Source organism: Camelus ferus, chromosome 7 (assembly GCF_009834535.1).
Source record: "Camelus ferus isolate YT-003-E chromosome 7, BCGSAC_Cfer_1.0, whole genome shotgun sequence".
Taxonomy (NCBI): Eukaryota; Metazoa; Chordata; class Mammalia; order Artiodactyla; family Camelidae; genus Camelus; species Camelus ferus.
Window position 1 is genome coordinate 4,348,647 of NC_045702.1, and position 18,012 is coordinate 4,366,658.

General features: G+C 38.4%; 1 long non-coding RNA gene across 1 annotated transcript in view; it reads left to right on the forward strand.

Annotated features, from left to right (window-relative positions):
* Nucleotides 1–1,530: 1,530 nt before the first annotated feature.
* The window catches only part of LOC116664780, a 107,130-nt gene continuing 90,648 nt past the window's right edge, over nt 1,531–18,012 (forward strand). Inside the window, exon 1 of the long non-coding RNA XR_004321220.1 lies at nt 1,531–1,958. This is a non-coding gene — a long non-coding RNA (uncharacterized LOC116664780). The remainder of the gene's footprint in view (nt 1,959–18,012) is intronic.

The following is an 18,012-nucleotide window of genomic DNA, read 5'->3' on the forward strand; positions in this document are numbered from 1 at the left end:
TTAACTAAACTTACTGTGGTGATCATTTCACAATATATACAAATATCAAATCATTATGTTGTAAACCTGAAACTAATATAATGTTATATGTCAATTATACCTCAATAAAAAAAGAATGTATAAGTATCCAAACATGATAGAAATTTATTTATCATTTATTCAAGTCCAAAATTGGGGGTTTTTTAATGGAAAAAGAAAAAGAAGACTTTGTTGTTTATCTATTTTATATACATATAATGTCATATTATTTGACAATGAAAAGGAATGAACTCTTCCCGTGTAGTACTGATACATGCCATAACCCGGATAACCCTTGAAAACACTGTGCTAAGTGAAAGGAGCCAGTCACAAGAGGCCACACGTTGTACGGTTTCATTTATATGAAATGTCCAGAATGGGCAAATCTATAAAGATAAGAAACAGATTAGTGATTGACTAGGGTTGGGAGCTGGGGGGAAAGTGGGTGTGACATTTGTTTTTGGGTTGATGAGACTGTAAAAATGTGATGATGGCTGCACAACTCTGTGAATACACTAAAACCCATTGATTGTATATTTTAAATGAGGCTATGATCTCATGATAAAGCTGTTAAAAAATAAAACTGAAAAGGTACCATGTGAGAGTGGTTAAATAGTGGAAAGATACTACCTAATTTTTAAAGACTGTTCTGCTTTACTCATGTGAAAGATGGGTGTTTTGCCAGGATTTCAGATTTTTAGTGTTGAAGTTGCCTTGCCGAGGAGAGAACTCCGCAGATCCTCTTTATATTCATCTGAGAGCGCTCAGGACTTGTCCCAAGTTCCCTGCTTTGTTACTTCAGTGTGACTCTTCTGAGCCTTTGTTTCCCGTTAACTCTTGAGTCTACTGCTATCATGTAACTTCATACAGTGGGTTGAATGTTTTTAAGGCTAAAATCCTATTCACTGTGAAACTAAACCATGGCTTTAAGGAAGATTTTGGGATTCTCAGAATGACAGAGTTCAAATAAGGACAATGGAATCAAAGTGGAATAACAAGTAGCCAGCGAGGTCTCCCCTACGAAGGAACGGGAAGTATTCCTAAGAATGGAGCAATGTGAATGTCAACTGGATTTCAGAGTTCTCCACTTTAAGCTTTGATTGCCAGAGCTCCTGAAATACGAGGACTTTTTTAAAAGTTAGGTAAAAATAGAATGTGATTTTTGTAGATTTTTATTTTAGAGTTCTTCCTTGTTAACTTCATAAAATTAAACATAATCAAATACATCAAGTGTAAGTGAAATTCTTGTTACTAAAATGGGACTCTAGTTACTAAATAGTAAAATTGTTCTGCAGTTTTGAGGTAGCGGAGTCTCCAGTACCTGACACACTTGTTAATGCCTTTGTCAAGGCCTTCTCGTACCCAGACCTTCAGGCAGCCCAACTAGTCCTGGGCTGTAGGAGGTTTACATAATTAAAAAGGAAAGAGAAGAAAAAGGAGAGGGAAGAAATCAAAAGCATCCAACTGAGATAAAGGATAAATAGGGAATGGGGGAAAAAGGAAATAAAGAGACCAATTTAGGAAAAAATAGCAAAGACAAAAGAACGGTAAAGGGTGAGCAGTGGACTAGAAACAGAGAATCAGGCTCTCGGGCCCGCTCTGCCCTCAGTCAACTGTGTAATCTTGGGCAAATCACTTTCTCTCCCTTCTTCCCGCTTTTCCTGGCCCATATAATAAGGAAGTGATGCTTGTCCTCCTCTGGGTCAAATGACTAAGTGCGAATTCTGAGCATAGAGCAATGAGATTTGTTTTCCTCTGTAGTTTACAAAACCAGTCTCCTTACTCTGAATTTGGGCTATTTTATGGAAACACTCTGAAAAAAAAAAGCACTTAAAAAAGTTCTGTTCTCTTGTTGGTTCCCTGCGCCCAGTCACTGAAATTTACCTGTCACTTTCAGGCTCCTGCTTGACCGCATCCCAGTGCAGCAACACCGCGTAATGGTAAGAATTCACTCCTGTCGAACAGTCTTCTAAATGCACAGTTTGGATACCAGTAACCGTAGACACATAACTGTACAGCATGATCGAGATCATTCCATCTGGGCTTCCTGTCCCCGCCTCATTGCTTATCCTGAAAAAAAAAAAAAAAAGAGCCCTCTAGGAAGTTTAAAGACTTCTGTATAATGTGGTTATGGCGTTTGAAATCATCTCAAGTGTAAGTTGAACAGCATTATGGTACTACTCTGGGAAAAACAGAATCTTAGACTGTTTTAACAGAAATGCAGTTTATTACTTTCATGTATACACAGCGACTTCAATGAGTTGCTGATGTTTGAGTTTCTTTAATGAATCTGATTTTAAAGCAAATGAATATTCTGAACTGCTTTTAAAAGTTCTAGATTGTATTTGAGGTAAACAATAAGTTAAGAATACATAGTAATCCTTTTTTTAACAATAGTTTTTCTTTAATACATTTCAGACATTTGTACTCTTAATGCAAGAGGAATAAGAATTTGCCTCTGCATGAAGCTGCAAAATAATAGTGTGGTTCTTCTCTTGTCTAATTTTCATAAGCTCTTTAAAAGAGGCATGTTATTTCTGGAGAAACAAATTCACAGCTTGAATTTAATCTAGTCTTTATGTACAATATATGGAAGAACTTTAAGTTTCTGAACACAGGATAAGCAAGGACCTTTGTCCTACTTGTGAAACTTATCCAGAGTAAGCTCACAAATGTTATTTTCTCAAATAATACAATCCATACTTCATTTTAATATCCTTAAATTTCAAAATAAGTTCAAACTCAAAACTCCTTGTGCATATGTGTGGTTCGTTTTAACAAAAAATTCAATTAAAATGAGAAAATGTGGCGGTGGGGGTTTAAAAGCATAAGCAGGCAGTTTAAATAGTCTCTCTGCGATCCGTTTTTTGGTTTTGAATTTGCATGGATTGTAGGATTCCTTGCATGTAAGGACCACATCTTACCCATCTCTGGATTCTCAGAACCTAGCATGCAGTCAATTGAAATGGTTCGGGTTAAAACTACCATCCTCTCTGGTGTCCGGTCACAAATTTGAAACTGGCAAGGATCTGAAGTGAGTTTTTTCAGTAGCTGCCAAGGAGTCTCAGACCTGAACTTACTTGATGCAGAATAACTGCTTTGGGCAAACTCAAAAGCTCAGCTGAAGTCCCGCCCCTGCGCGAAGCGTTTCCCCAGCTTCCCACGCAGCCCTGCCCTCGGCCACGCTCCCGGACACGTGATTTCTCTCTCCAAGAAACTACTGCCATAGTGCCGTTCTTGGCGGAAACAGGCTTCTCTCAGTTATAGACCAAAATCAGGGGGGAAAGAAGACTCTCTTTGGGGGTCTAAAGGAAACTATGGGAGTGTCTCTCACAGTGTAATTTTCCAGGAACACTGCAGAAATGGGGTGCATTTTGGAGTACTCCGTAAATACTAGTAAACAACGCTGGCATCGCCTGGTACGTGCATACTCACCAGAAGGCAGCCTCCCTCGGCCCTGCCTTTCCCTAATGGATTTCCATTTCTATCGATTGGGGACTTAGATGCTGGCTAGCAATTAGTCCTAATCAGGCGGCGGGAGTTTCCTAAGGGGACTGCCAGCTAGCCTAATTGCTGGCAGCTGTGGGGCCGCTCCGCGCTCAGCTGCGGGGCACAGGCTGTTAACCCCCGGGGTTCCAGGCTCCACAAGGATGCTTGACCTAGCAAAATTCCTCCTGGTGGGTGGTGAGTGTTGGGGTCAATGGCTTATCTTTATTTTGGAAAACTGTGCTGAGAAGCTTGGATTACTTTATCTCCAAAGGTACTTTAAGATAGAGTGAACTGCATAACCTCCCTGGAAAAAATCATAGAGAAACTGGTTTAGAAAAAAAAAAGAAAGAAAAGCTCTATTATGAAAATTCTCAAAAATTCACAGAAGTGGAATAGTATAAGCTCCATACATCTATCAAATAATTCTCTACATTCTGCCCTTCTTTTTAATCTAGCCCTCACCTCCATTTTTTTTTCTTTTTACTGGAGCATTTTAAAGCAAATCTCAGACATATTTCACTTCTAAGTGCTTTACTGTGTAATTAAAATATAAAGTTTTTTTTTAAATGTAACCATTAAACTATTACTACATTCAACTAAATAGCTAATAATTCCTTGGTATCACCCAGTATCTAGGCAGGTTCGCATTCACACAATGCCTCAAAAATGCCTTTGAGTTTGTGTGACTCAGTCTAGTCCAGGCAGAACATTGTGTTTAGCTGTGAGATTATATCCTCAAGGTGTTCTCTGACGTGTTCCTCTTGCTCCTGTATTTTCTGTAAACTCGAAGTAAAATCTAGAAGCTCCATGAGAATCAGGTTTGGGTATTTTCCCAAGAATAGTTTATAGGTGGTGCTATGAACTTTCTTTTGCATCTTACTCTGGAGTCACAAATGTCTAACTGTCCAATTTCAGTGATGTTAAAATTGATCAGTGAGGTCAAATGTTGTCAGTCTGGTGCATGCATTATAAAGTTCCCCCATTAACTTTACCTAATAGTTTTAGCAGACATTAATAATCTTTGCCTGGAATGATTGTTTCATGAGGGGTTACTAAGTGGGTATTCTAACATTTTCACTTTCTTTGGCATGTGTTAGCCGTAATCCTTATAGAGAATTTCCCCCTCATGTTTGGAAAGGCAGGATAAGTACTTGATTCCTTCCCTTTCTTTATATCAAATTGATTCTCTAAGCCACCTCATAATATAACTATGAAAATAATTTTTGAGTATCATTATGAATTCATGGATTGTTATTACGTTTGATGAGTTTCAATCCAATGCGGTCCTAGTTTTTTTTAATGCTAAAATTATCCCAGATTTAATCAGCATTTCTTTTCAAACTTACTCTGTGCCCTTTTGATTTGTCTATATTAGTCTTTTTCTGCCCCATACCTGGAACAACAGTTTTCTGAGGAGCCCTGGTTCCTTTGAGTGAAACTGGGCATGACGAGTATTCACTGCTAATGGACTGTCATTGCTTCTAGTCCAACACATTATGTTTAAAGAAATAAAATGAACTAGTATTAAATTCAGGTTGGCAAATATATAAATATATATATATATACACATCTGCCCTCATCTTTAACTTCCTCCTTCCTGTACTGAAGGAGCAAGTGTCTAAAATATGCTTTTGGTATCTCCACTTCTAGAACAAACTGTCAGTTACCTCCTCACTGTCAGTTACCTCCTCGTTGTCCTGTCTCCATCCTCCCCCTCTCCATCAGTGAATCAGAGATGGCCACTGTTGCTTCCCTGTCCCCTCTCTTCTTTCCCAAACTAGACTGAAAGCTTTTTGAAAGCAGTTAGGTTTTCTGCCCATTTTTGAATCCTCCGTAATGCTGAGCACAGATTAGGTTTGCAATAAACTTTTGCACTGAACTGCCACGGGTCGCAATCTGTGCCACTTATTCAGCGATGACATTCCTTTCTCTGCTTTATATCAGTCTCTCATCCAGGGACCTTTTTTTTTGCCCCTGACACCAAAGAAGCATCATTCCACAACCAATTTGTAGAGATGAAATAAAATAAAACTCTGTAATTGATTCTATTCCAAAGAAGCCATGCTTTAAGGAAGGAAAATCGTGCCTCGAGGAGCTGTCAGCTTCATTACAGGCTCTGCGATAAGCCACGTGGGAGGACAGTCAGGACTTTGTGGGAAGGTGCCAGTTAACGCGCTCCTGAAGCACACTTAAGCCCCTGTACCTCTACGGTGCTAACAGAAGCCACGTGGGGGTAATCTTATCTCAGTCCCTTGATGTTTCAGAAACAAAATACTATCAATGATTTCTCCTGCTTTCTACCTCCACATTTAAGGAAGATTATTTCGTAGAGCCAAATAAGAGGTCATGTGGTAAGGCAGAAGTGATCCCAAGATAAACCATCCGTACACACAGATGGCCACTGGACACTAACTGTGGATGATCTGTGTGGCTCTTCGCAATGCGGAGAGCTCAAGAGGAGCAGACAGAAACAGTGTCCGGTCCTCCACCGCAGAGGGGCTTGGCCCCCCCCCCCAATATTTCTTCACTGAGTTTCTAATCACATTCTTTGTTGTTGTGCTGTTGATTTGTCTTTTTCTTCCTTAATTAGTAGGTGGAGTCTTTCTGTACTGTGGACCTTGTATGCTAAGGGTCAGGTAACCCATTCGAATTAGCTTATGAAAAGAGGGGACTGGGACACGTGCTCTCACCACTGGGAGTCCAGGAGTAGCTCTAAACTCAGGCACAAGTGCTTCCAGGGACCCAACAGTTACGTCAAAACTTTTCTCCTTTTATGTTTTACCTCTGCTTTTCTCTGTTTGATCCTTCTGGAATTAGGTTTTCTTTATGTAGCCAGAAACACTGATGATTGAACATTTGAAGGAAACTTCAAATTCACATCATTGAAGCTTTCTAAACCCAAAGGTAATGTCCATTCTTCTCTAGCTCCAAAGCTTCAAAGCTTTAGTTAGCTGATTGGGTTCAAATGTCTGAGGAATGATGGGGCCAGAGAATGGGAGTCCCGAACAACGCAGCCTATTACAGATAGCAGCCCTTTTAGTACATATGTGACCTATCTAAACTTCAGTTTTCCCACCTGTCAAGTAGAATAACAATAATAATACGTATCCATTGTAATTAGATAATTTGTGTGAAATACTTAACACAATTCCTGGCATATAATAGCCCCTGTAATAATGTTGGCTCTTAAGATTTTTTTATTCATTACATGCTTTTCCTGGATGGTCATCTTTTAATGTTATTTATGATACCTCCCACTGAACAGAGGCTTACACCTTTTTCTGTAGCCAAATCTAACAATCTTTTCTTTATGGTTTCTGTGTGGTGACTTGCAGGAGAGGAGCCATCCTTATGCCCCCAAATGACAAAAATAACCTTTTGCATTTTCTTCCAGTATTTTTGTAGTTGTATTTCTAATGTTTAAATCTTTACTTCATGAAACTAATATCATGTTATAGGTCAATTATACCTCAATTTTAAAAAGAAGAAAAAAATTATTTGCCTTATTTTTCCTAATTTGGAATTTAATCTTTATCAAATGCTAAGTTCCTACTATGAACTGACTTGTTTCTAATTTATTTTGTTTGATTCTTATTTCTTTCTGTGCCAGTTTTAATTGCTGTAGCTGCATAGTAAATTTTGACGTTTTAGAGGAAAAGTTCCCCTGCCATCATCCTTTTTTTAAGAGTATAGTTGCTGTTCTTCCACGCTCTACTGTTCCAAATAAGCTTTAGAATCAACTTATAAAGACACAACTAAAATTTCATTAGGGTTTTCTCTTAAATTGTATTGAATTTATGGAACAGTTTCAAAAGAATTAGTATCCTCATAGTAATGAGTCTTTCCTGTCTAGAAACCAAAATAAATCTCCATTTTTTCAGGTATAATTCATGTTCTTGAGTAAGTTTTGGAGAGTTCTTCACCAGTAACACAAGTAACATATTTATTATTATGCTTATTCCTAAATACTTTTTTTGTGTGTGTTTTGTGGATTTGGGTTTTATGTTTTTGTTGTTTTGTTTTTGCTATTGAGTAGAATTCTGTTCCACTAGATTTTCTAATTTATCGTTTTTATAGTCATGGGTGTCAGTGTTTGCGTTTACTCGTAACTGGTTATCCCACTGTGCCTTTTTTATCTGAAAGTCTTTTAGTTTGTCACTGGGTTTTCACAGATTTTGTGCGTGGCCAGTGCTGCCATCTGTCAGCAGTAATAAGTAGGCTACTTCCTTCTGTAGATTCATCCACTCTCCTCGTTTTACCCCGTTGGCTGGGGCCGGCAGTGAAACAGTGACGGTGGTCATGAAACCAGCGTTCCTGTCCCGTTCCTGGCTTGGTCTTTTCACTGTTAAGTACGGCATCTGTGTCACCTGCTTTATCACAGTGAAGGAGATGTGCCTGTTCCTAGGTCTCCACGTGTTTTCAGGACTGGGTGTTGCATCTGTTGAAATACTTTTGTTTCCTGCTCTTCTCTGATAATATAGTGAATTACATTGGTAGTAGATGTCACAGCTTTATGTCTCCTGGCATACTAATCATTTTTTTATTTTTATTTTTTATTGAAGGATAATTGACATACAATGTTACAATAATTTCAGGTATATAACATAGTGATTTAACATTTATATACATTTCATGATCACCACAATAAGACTAGTTACCAACGGTCACCATTTAAAGTTACTACAACATTACCAACAGTATTCCCTTTCCCGTATATTGCATTCCCATAACTGGAAGTTTGTGCCATTTATTTACTTATCTATTTATTTATTTATTTTTATTGAAATCTAGTTGATTTACAATGTTGTGTTAGTTTCTGGTGTACAGCAAAGTGATTCAGTTATATGCATGTATATTTTTTAATGTTATTTTCCATTATGTTTTATTACAAGATATTGAATATAGTTCCTTGTGCTATACAGCAGGACCTTATTATTTATCTGTTTTATACGCAGTAGTTTATACCTGCTAATCCCAGACTCCTAATTTATCCCTCCCCAACTCCCTTTCCCTTTTGATAACCATAAGTTTGTTTTCTATGTGTGTGTCTGTTTCTATTTTGTAAATAAGTACATTGGTATCATTTTTTTTAGATTCCACATATAAGTGATACGTATTTGTCTCTCTCTGTCTGACTTAATTCAGCTTAGTATGATAATCTCTAGGTGCATCCATGTTGCTGCGAGTGTCATTATTTCATTCTTTATTATGGCTGAGTAGTATTGCATTGTATAAATACACCACAGCTGCTTTATCCAGTCATCTGTCAGTGGACATTTAGGTTGCTTCTATGTCTTGGTTATTGTATATAGTGCTGCAGTGCACATTGGGGTGCAGGTATCTTTTTGACTTAGAGTTCCCTCTGGATATATGCCCAGGAGTGGGACTGTTGGATCATGGGGTAAGTCTATTTTTAGTTTTTTAAAGAATCTCTGTACTGTTCTCCTTAGTGGCTGCACCAATTTACATTCCCACCAGCAATGTAGGGGGTTCTCTTTTATCCACACCCACTCCAGCATTTATTAAAGTTTGTGCCTTGTAATCCCCTTTGCCTGTTTCGCCCATTGCTCCACTTCACAGCTCTCTGACATCCACTAGCTTGTTCTCCGAATCTGAATCTGTTTCTGTTCTACTTTGTTCATTCATTTGTTTAGATTCCACATACAAGTGAAATCTTATGGTATTTACTAACCTTTTAATTGATTGCTGTATTTGATTTGCTGATATTTCATTTGGCATTTTTGCACCTTTGTTTGCAATTTTCCCTTTTGTATCTTCGGTGAATTTTTTGACTGAGGTTATGCTAGCCTTGTACAATGAATTGAAATTCTTTCTGTTTTGTTTTTTTTCCCCTATTATCTGTAATGGTTGAATAACAAAAAAAGTGTACTATCTATATTTCTTTGGAAGATTTGATAGAATTTACCCATTATAACATGAAGCTGGCTCAGAGTATTTTGGAGAGGTAAATCTATGACTACATTTTCAGTTTTTTCCTATACTTATTGGTTTATTCATGTTTTCCTAAAATATTTTTGAACCAATCATGTCTGTATTTTCAAATTTATTGATACAAAGTTATAATAGATTTCTTTTCCTTATTTACTTAATTTTTAAATTTTTAAAAAACATTTTAGTTTCTCTACTTGCTGTTTATTGCCTTGTCAAATTTTAGTGTTTCTAACAGTTTTTGCTTTATGACTTTAAAGCTACGTTGCCCAATTCATAATCATTATTGTTATATCTTCTAAATGAGTATCTTTTATTAACATAAACATCTATTTTAGTGCCATTCGTGCTTTTGCACATTAATACTTTTGCAAGTCCTACTTTCTTTGTTTTTTCTTGCCTTTATCTGTCCCTGAATTTTCAACCCTCCTATGGAATTTTGTTTTGGATATATAAAAAGCATGTAACTTTTTACAATGCAATCTAAGATTTTTTGTTTCTTAATAGAATTTGGTCTATTTAATTTTTTACTTAGTCTATTTAAATTTTTAATGATCCTTGATATGGCTGGTCTGATTTTTAACATCTTCCTGTTTTCTATTTAGATGTATGTCTTATAAAAAGCTTATAACTTTTTAAGTGCAATCTGAGGTTCTTTGTATTTTAATAGAATTTAATCTATTAAAATTTTTAATGATCCTTAGTACGGCTGGCCTAATTTTTAATATCTTCATGTTTTCTGTTCATCTTGCTTTTTATGGGTTTTCTCTTTTCCCCTCTGCCTTTGGCTGCATTGATCTAATTTTCTTTATTCCCTTGCTCCATTTAGTAATTCTACTTCATTTTGTTATTCTACTGCCTATATTGGTTTAGCTTGTGTTTTGTAGCAAAACAGAAAAACACTGTATATCAGTAAGTAGTTAACAAATTTTCTTGAGCAAAATGATGACTACGATGGCAATAATATCAACAAAACCATCTAAATCTTCTAAACCCCCTTCACTTCTCTCGCATCATCTAAACGTAGAATTAAAAATGAAGTTCATAATTTTAAAGTTCCCAAAATTGACTTTCTCCTTTTGACTCTCTTGTGGCCCACTTCCTTGAGCTCTGCTGCCCAGCTCCACACCTCTTCCCACACACCGCTTGGGGCATTCCGTGTTTGGATGCTGTTCTCTGGAATGGAGTTCTTTTATCCTTTACCTTATCACTCAGGTTATGCCATTGCTAGCACAGACTCTTCACTCAAACTTAGCAGTGGAAAGCATGAGTAGTTTCAGAATTCGTCCATTCAACCAAGACTGAATGTACCGAGCATATGAGATGGCCAGAGTGTTCGAGCTAGTGCAGGTCTGCAGGGAACAAGATGGGGTGGGGATGGGCAGTAAACAGATAACAGCAAACGCTGAAATATAATGTCAGATGGAAACAAGTGCTGTCAGGGAAAGTAAAGGAGGAAGAGGTGATAGGTGATGATGAAGTTGCCATCTTAGGTACAATGGTGAAGGAAGGCATCCCTGAGGAGCTGACATTTCAGCAGAGCCCTGAATGCAGTGAGGGAGTCTTGTAAATGAAGGCCTGGGGAGAGAACATTCTGAGGAGAGGTAGCAGTGAGTGCAAAGGCCCTCCAGTGGGAGGTGAGCTGGCATGCTCCAGGAGCTGCCGGACTCTGTCAGCAGAAGGGAGGGTGGGAGGTTAATTCAGCAGTGAGTCAAGGTGGGGCCTGCAAGGTGCTGGAGGCCATGGTAGGGGTTTTTATTTTTTTTTACCTTAACTGTGATCAGAAATCATTGAAGTGCTTTGTCCTGGGCAGTTAGTTTATCTGACCAGTATTTTGGAGGGATGAGCCTGGCTGTGGCGGAGAGACTGATCTGCCAGCAGGGATATGACCGGATGCAGGAGCAGCTGGGAAGCAAGCTGGGCAGGAGAGATGAGTGGTGCTGGTGGTGGAGACAGCTGGGAGAGGAAGAGAAGTGGTGTGATCCGGCAGGTGCTGGTCATGTGGTGATGATGACGTCGATGTAGAAGTGAGAGAAAAATAAACATCAGTCAGAGATGATGTCAGTTTTTGACCTGAGTAAAATGATGATGGCATTTACTCAGGTAAAAAAATGGTCAGGAAAAGCTGGCTACGTAATTTCATAATCATGAAAATCTTAGTTATGGTGTGCATGTGCCCAAAGAGGGTGATGAAGAGAAACATCAGGAAAGGCGCAGGATCCCAGCAGCACCGAATGCTGGCAAGGTCGTGCAGCTGCAGGAACCGTGCACGTGCAAAATGGCACAGCCCCTTTGGAGGACAGGCTGCAGCCCTTACAGAACTTACCTTGTTATGCCGCTGTCACACTCCTTGGGGCTTACATGAAGAGGTGAAAATTTACATCCACCCAAAACCTCCATATGAATGTGTGCAGCAGCTTTTATTCATAATTGCTGAAACTTGGAAACAACCTGTGGGTGAATTGATAAACTTTGGTATGCCCATGCAAAGGAGGAGTATTCACTGATGAGAATGAATTAGTAATCACCCACAGAAAGACTTGGAGGAACCTTAAATGTATATTACTAAGTGGAAGAAATCTGTCTTCAGCAGCTTCATACTGTATGATTCCAACTATATGACATTCTGGAAAAGGCAAAACTATAAAGACCCTAAAAAGATCAGTGGTTGCCAGGGATTTGGGAGGAGGTAGGAAAGAGTGGACACTCAGAGCCCAGGGGAACTTTAGGGCAATGGAACTGTTCCGTATGATACTGTAATGGGGGACACATGTCATCATACATTGGTCAGAACCCATAGAATGTACATCACAAAGAGTGAGCCCCAATGTAAACAATAAGCTTTAGTTAAAACTAAACTATAGACTTTAGTTATGTATTAATAATTATAAACATTGGGTCATCAAAGGTAACCAAAAAGGGAAAAAGAAAAGGAAGCAGAAGTATTACTCATCTTCTGTTAGGTTCACAACTAGCAGTAGCAAGCTCACTCAGAAGACTGGAGAACCTTCCCCAGCCAACACTGAGAACTTCCTGAGACCTAACCAGGAAAAGGAGGGGCCATCACTCCAGTCTAACTTGGTGGTTTTTCATATGGCCTCCTTTAAAGATCAGTTTCAGATCTTTCCAGTCATTGCCCAAACAAAGCCATGTTATTTTTTTGGTCCTAAAAAATCACCTCGTAGGAACCAGGATTTTCCATGGAGGCCAACACCTTCATTTGTAATTCGAATGTGCCATCCCAGGGCTTGGAGTGGCTCCTGGGACGCGGATGTCCTCCTGTTTATAGAGAGATGCCCCCATTCACACTAAGTGATCGCTCCTGATAGTCAGGCCAGGCTCTTGCCCTACTTTTTGGTAGTTTACCACAAATAAACATCCCCCAAATACCCTGTTGATGTCAAATCTGACAAAATTTTAGATATAGTAGCTTTGGGACTGTATCATTCTTCAAAGACAGTAATCACAATTCCAGGGTCTTAATAGAGTGGATTTGTTATATCACTGAATCAGAAATACATTTATGATACTGATTCCTTTAGGTTCAACATATCAAGCCATGCAAGCAGAGCGCATTTTAAATGAATTGTAATTTATTCTTCTCACTGCTTAAAAAATACATTCCTGTTGCACAGTTTTTGCATGAGGTCTCTGTGCGTCGATAAGCTAAACGGTCTTTACTTGGGATTCCCAGTAATGCTTTTGGAATAAGGCAGTAGTTACTGGCTGTGACTGAACCAGATGGTTCCTAAAGGCCAGTGGGGCAGGTTAGGCAGTGTCCAGCAGGACAAATTGCCTTGGATAAGACATTTAATATATTAGTAGGAAAAGCACTGAAACGCAATTAGAAAATGAGGCCAGTTTGTAAACAGACAATTCTCAGAAAGTACACAAATAACTTAAAAAATCATTTAAAATGGTCAGCCTCACTGGTAATCCAGAAATACAAGTTAAAATAATATGGAACATCATTTTTAGTCAATTACAGATAATAATCAATGTTGGGGAGAGTGGAATTGAATTTTCAGGCACTGTAGTAGAAGGGAAGGTCACTGCAAATGTGAAAAGCACTTTGGAAATCCATTTCTAGATCCTTAAAATACATGTACTTTGATCTGGAAATTCCCCTTCTGGGTTCTATCTCAAAAAAAGTTTTTAAATTACAGAAAATTATATATTAAAATGATTATTATTATTTATAATAGCAAATATAATTGAAAACTATTATTTAAAAATAGGAAATTGGATAAATAAATTAAAATATATTCATATAATCAGATATTATACAGTCATTGAAAATAATGTTTTTTAGCTATTGTACTTTTGATGGATCCCCAAGTTTCTGCCATCTGCCTGACACCTGGGTCTCCTTCTCTAAATGCACTGTAATAAGTTTAGCCTGTCTCCTTTTGGGGACGTTCAGGTTATTTCCAGGTTTCTCCATTTTAGACAGCACTCAAGCAAGACTTTGCGGGAGCATGCAGGTGCACACTGAAGCCCAGGCAATGTCCTGAAAGAAAACAGATCCTAATCTTGGAGCCTCCCACAGAGCTGCTGGGTCTCCGAGCCAGCCTCACAAGCCTGCTGCAAGCCACAGGCTCTCTTGCTGCTCCTTCCAGACCTGGGGGATGTCCACAGTCATTCCTACAATCGCAGCCCCAGGACCTCATGTTTGTATCAAATGTTCATGCTTATCCTTTGTCTGTCCTCCCTGAAGCCTCCACAGGCAAATCCAGAAACTGCTCAGGGACAAACTGACTTGCTCATGGGAAGAGGAATAAATCCCTCTGAGGTGGTTGTGGGTGATGATACCACTGGAGACTAGGAGCAAACAGGTTTTTTGTCTAGGAATTGAAGAATAGCCACATATAGTTGAAGATGCAAAGGGAAATAGACAAACGTGATTACCTGAGGCAGACCCAGGGCAAGACACCATATGAATACCCTTGTACCCATTCATGTGCTGCTGTTCCATTGTTTTATCTCTTGTGATAGCCATTTGTTCTGCCCCACCCCCCTCCACCCCCCATCAGTACTGCTAAGCTGCAATAGGAGGACCAGAGGAAGGAGGGAGGAAAAGCTGTGAAGGTTTTGTTTTGTTGTGCTTTGTTTTGACAGAAGAACCAGAGCTACAGCAGGAGCCTGAAGTGGCAATGATGTTGTTTAGACTCTGGTTGCAAAGTAATGAAACCAGCTCAACTAGGGGTGGGCTGGAATCTGTACCCAGATGGGCTGTACCTACCACTTTAGAGGCAGTCATGGGAATGAAGGTTTAGCATGAAGAGAACTACTTCCTTGTGCATGTCTCTTTCAGTCTTACAGGGTCTTCCGGGCAGAGGAAGGGGCGGCCTCTTCTGGGAAGGGGTGCACAGTGAGCTGGGGGGTTGGGTGCACACTGAGTCACGCAGGTTCCCCACGTGGCCCAGGCCCAGGCTCCTAGCCCTTCCTGACTGGAGTACTGAGTCTCCTGTAATAACAGTGCTTGACCTGTTACAGGTCTTTAATGGTAGGATGAGAGCAAAGGCTGCAGGGAACTTGGAAATCACACTCCTGTTTTATCCCTTCCCATCCCCCCCTTACCCTGCTCTGATAACCATAAGTTCATTTTCTTATATCTGTGAGTATGTTTCTGTTTTGTAAATAAGTTCATTTGTGTTCGGGTTTTTGGTTTTTTTTTTAAGATTTCACATATAAGTGATTTTATATGGTATTTTTCTTACTCTTTCTGGCTTACTTTATTTAGTATGTTAATCTCTAGGTCCATCCATGTTGCTGCATAATTTTATTTTAAGGCTAAGGAAACAAATTAAGAGAATATATACATGACCTCAGCTATTAAGAACACAGTGTAGACCATAAATTCAGTCTTCCTACACTAGAAGAAGGTGCATTGGTCTACCTACCTTGAGCCCCTGCACAACATTGCATAGCCCTTTTGCCTCACCCAAGCTAGATACATTGCCATTCTCACAGGAGGTGATTGGAAAATGGACCAGAATAATTAGGGAGTGGCTAGGGGTGTGGGAAGATCCTTTGCAGAGGAGGACCCTGGCTCGTGGGCAGTGCTGGCCATGAAGAAAAGTGAGACTTGCAGCGTTTTGAGGAATTCTGTAAACCTTTCCAAGAAATCGCAGAGTAAAAATGAGAATGGCCCCATCAGCACTATCCCTGCAGCTGCCCCTGCATTTGAGAGCTCTTTCAGACTATTTCAGACCATTTCAGAGTCTCTAGTTTTAGAATTCAGTGTCATGGAAGATTATGTAAAACCTATGATGAAATTCATTTTAAGATGATGACTCTTCTTCTTAGCTCATTCAGGTGTCCTAGAAAATGACAAAGATTTAAAATTTTAAATTATTGACCAAATGAGGGAATGAGGCTTGGGAACATTTGTCTCCGCTTTCCATGAGGCACAGATAATAACCCCTTAGATTTATATTGCACTTGCAACATTTCGAATCTGTTATCTTACTTGATTATCTGAGATGGATACAGAAAATGTCATTATCCCATCTTAAGATAATGAAACTGAACTCTGGAAATTGAAATAAGTTCATCGTGAAATCACCAAGTCAGAGTTGGACAGTTAAAATGGGAAAGGACCTTAGAAATTATGTATCCCAATACCTCCGTTTAGAGATCAGGAAACAAATTCCCATCCTCTTCTTCATCTTGAAATAACTTTTCTTTGGATGGCATCATCTTTGCCATTTACAGTAAATAACCTTGTATATCATTAACAACTAACCAGCCTTATATAACACTTTGATTAAACAAAGCCTGTACCATGAATTCTCATCATTTCTGTGTCAAAAGATAATGTTAGAGGTATTATTATTTTAAAGGTATAAGTTATTCTTGTGCAAGCACAAAATGAACACATGTCAAAGCTTTTATGAAACTAACAAGGAACCAGTTGAGATGTTACAACTGATTCAGAAGATAATTCAAAGAACGGGAAATGGTATGGAAATGATTTTATAGAATATGCAAAGCAGGTCTGTCTGCAGGGCAATAATAAATTGCATTCCACCAGACACAATTAACTTGCATTTTTATGGACAAGAATCATTTGCATTATTACCAATTTTATGCAATTTACAGAGTTGTAAAACTGCTCAACAACACAAAAGACTAAGTTAGCCTGGAAGCATGAGCTGCACGGGTTATACCCAGTAATCTCTTTGGTCCATTTCAGTCTTTCAGAAATTTTTCATACACTTGTAAGAACTCATCTTGAATTCTGCCAAATATTAAAGGAATAAATAATAGTAATTCTGCATAAATTCTTCCAGATCAGAAAGGAACATTGCCCAACTCATTCCATGAGGCCAACATTACTGTTACCAAAACCAGACAAAGACATTATAGAAGAAAAACTGTCAACCAATATTCCTCATGAACATAGATGCAAACATTCTTAACTAATTAAGTATGCCAGTGTATAATGAGGATAATACACCTTGACTAGGTGGGCTTTATTGCATGAATGCAAGGTTGGTTTAACATTCAAGAATCGATCAATGTAATTCACCAAACTAGTAAATTCAAGGGGAAAAAAATGATCTCAATAGATGCAGAAAAAGCATTTGACAAAATTCATCAGCCATTCCTAAGAAGGGTACTTCTTCAACCTGAAAGAGGACATCTGTGAAAAACATACAATTAACATACTTAATGGTGAGAGCCTGAATGCTTTCCCTTTAAGATCAGGGAAAAAGCAAAGATGTCTACTCTCATCACTTCTTTTTAACAATGTACTGCGTGTTGCAGCCAGGATCGTAGGCCCCAAAAATAGGTAAGTAAAAGAAAGGAAGCAGTAAAGAAAAGGAAAAATAAAACTCTCTCTCTTCATAGATGACGTGATCAACTATGCAGAAAATTTGATGGAACCTACACAAAAGCTAATAGAACTAATAAGACTTTAGCAGGATACTGAGACAATACCGGTACACAAAATCAACTGTACATGCAACTGATATGCAAACAATAACAACTGGAATTTGAAATTTGAAAAATAACAACATTTATAATAGCACCAAACCTGAAGTAGTTGGCGATAAATCTGACAAATGATGAGCAAGATCTGCACACTGAAAACTAATAAACATTGCTGAGAGAAATTAAGGAAGACCCCAATAAATGGAAAAATAGATTTATTTGGAAGATTCAATATTGTTAGAGTCAACACAATCCCAATCAAAGTCCCAGCGGGCTTTTTTATAGATATTGACAAGCTGATTTTAAAATCAATATGGAAATACAAAGGACCTACAATAGCTGAAATAACTTCAAAGAAGTTTGAGGAATTGCATTACCTGACTGTAAGAGTTATTATAAAGTTACAGTAATCAAGGTAATGTGATATTTGTTTAAAAATAGATAAACAGATCAATAGAACAGAATAACAGTCCAGAAATAAACCCATATATATCCAGACATCAATTGATTTTCAACAAAGGTACAAAGGCAATTTAGAGAAAGGGCAATCTTTACAACAAATGGTGTTCAAACAATTTGATATCCATATGTAGAAACAGTAATTTAGACCTTACG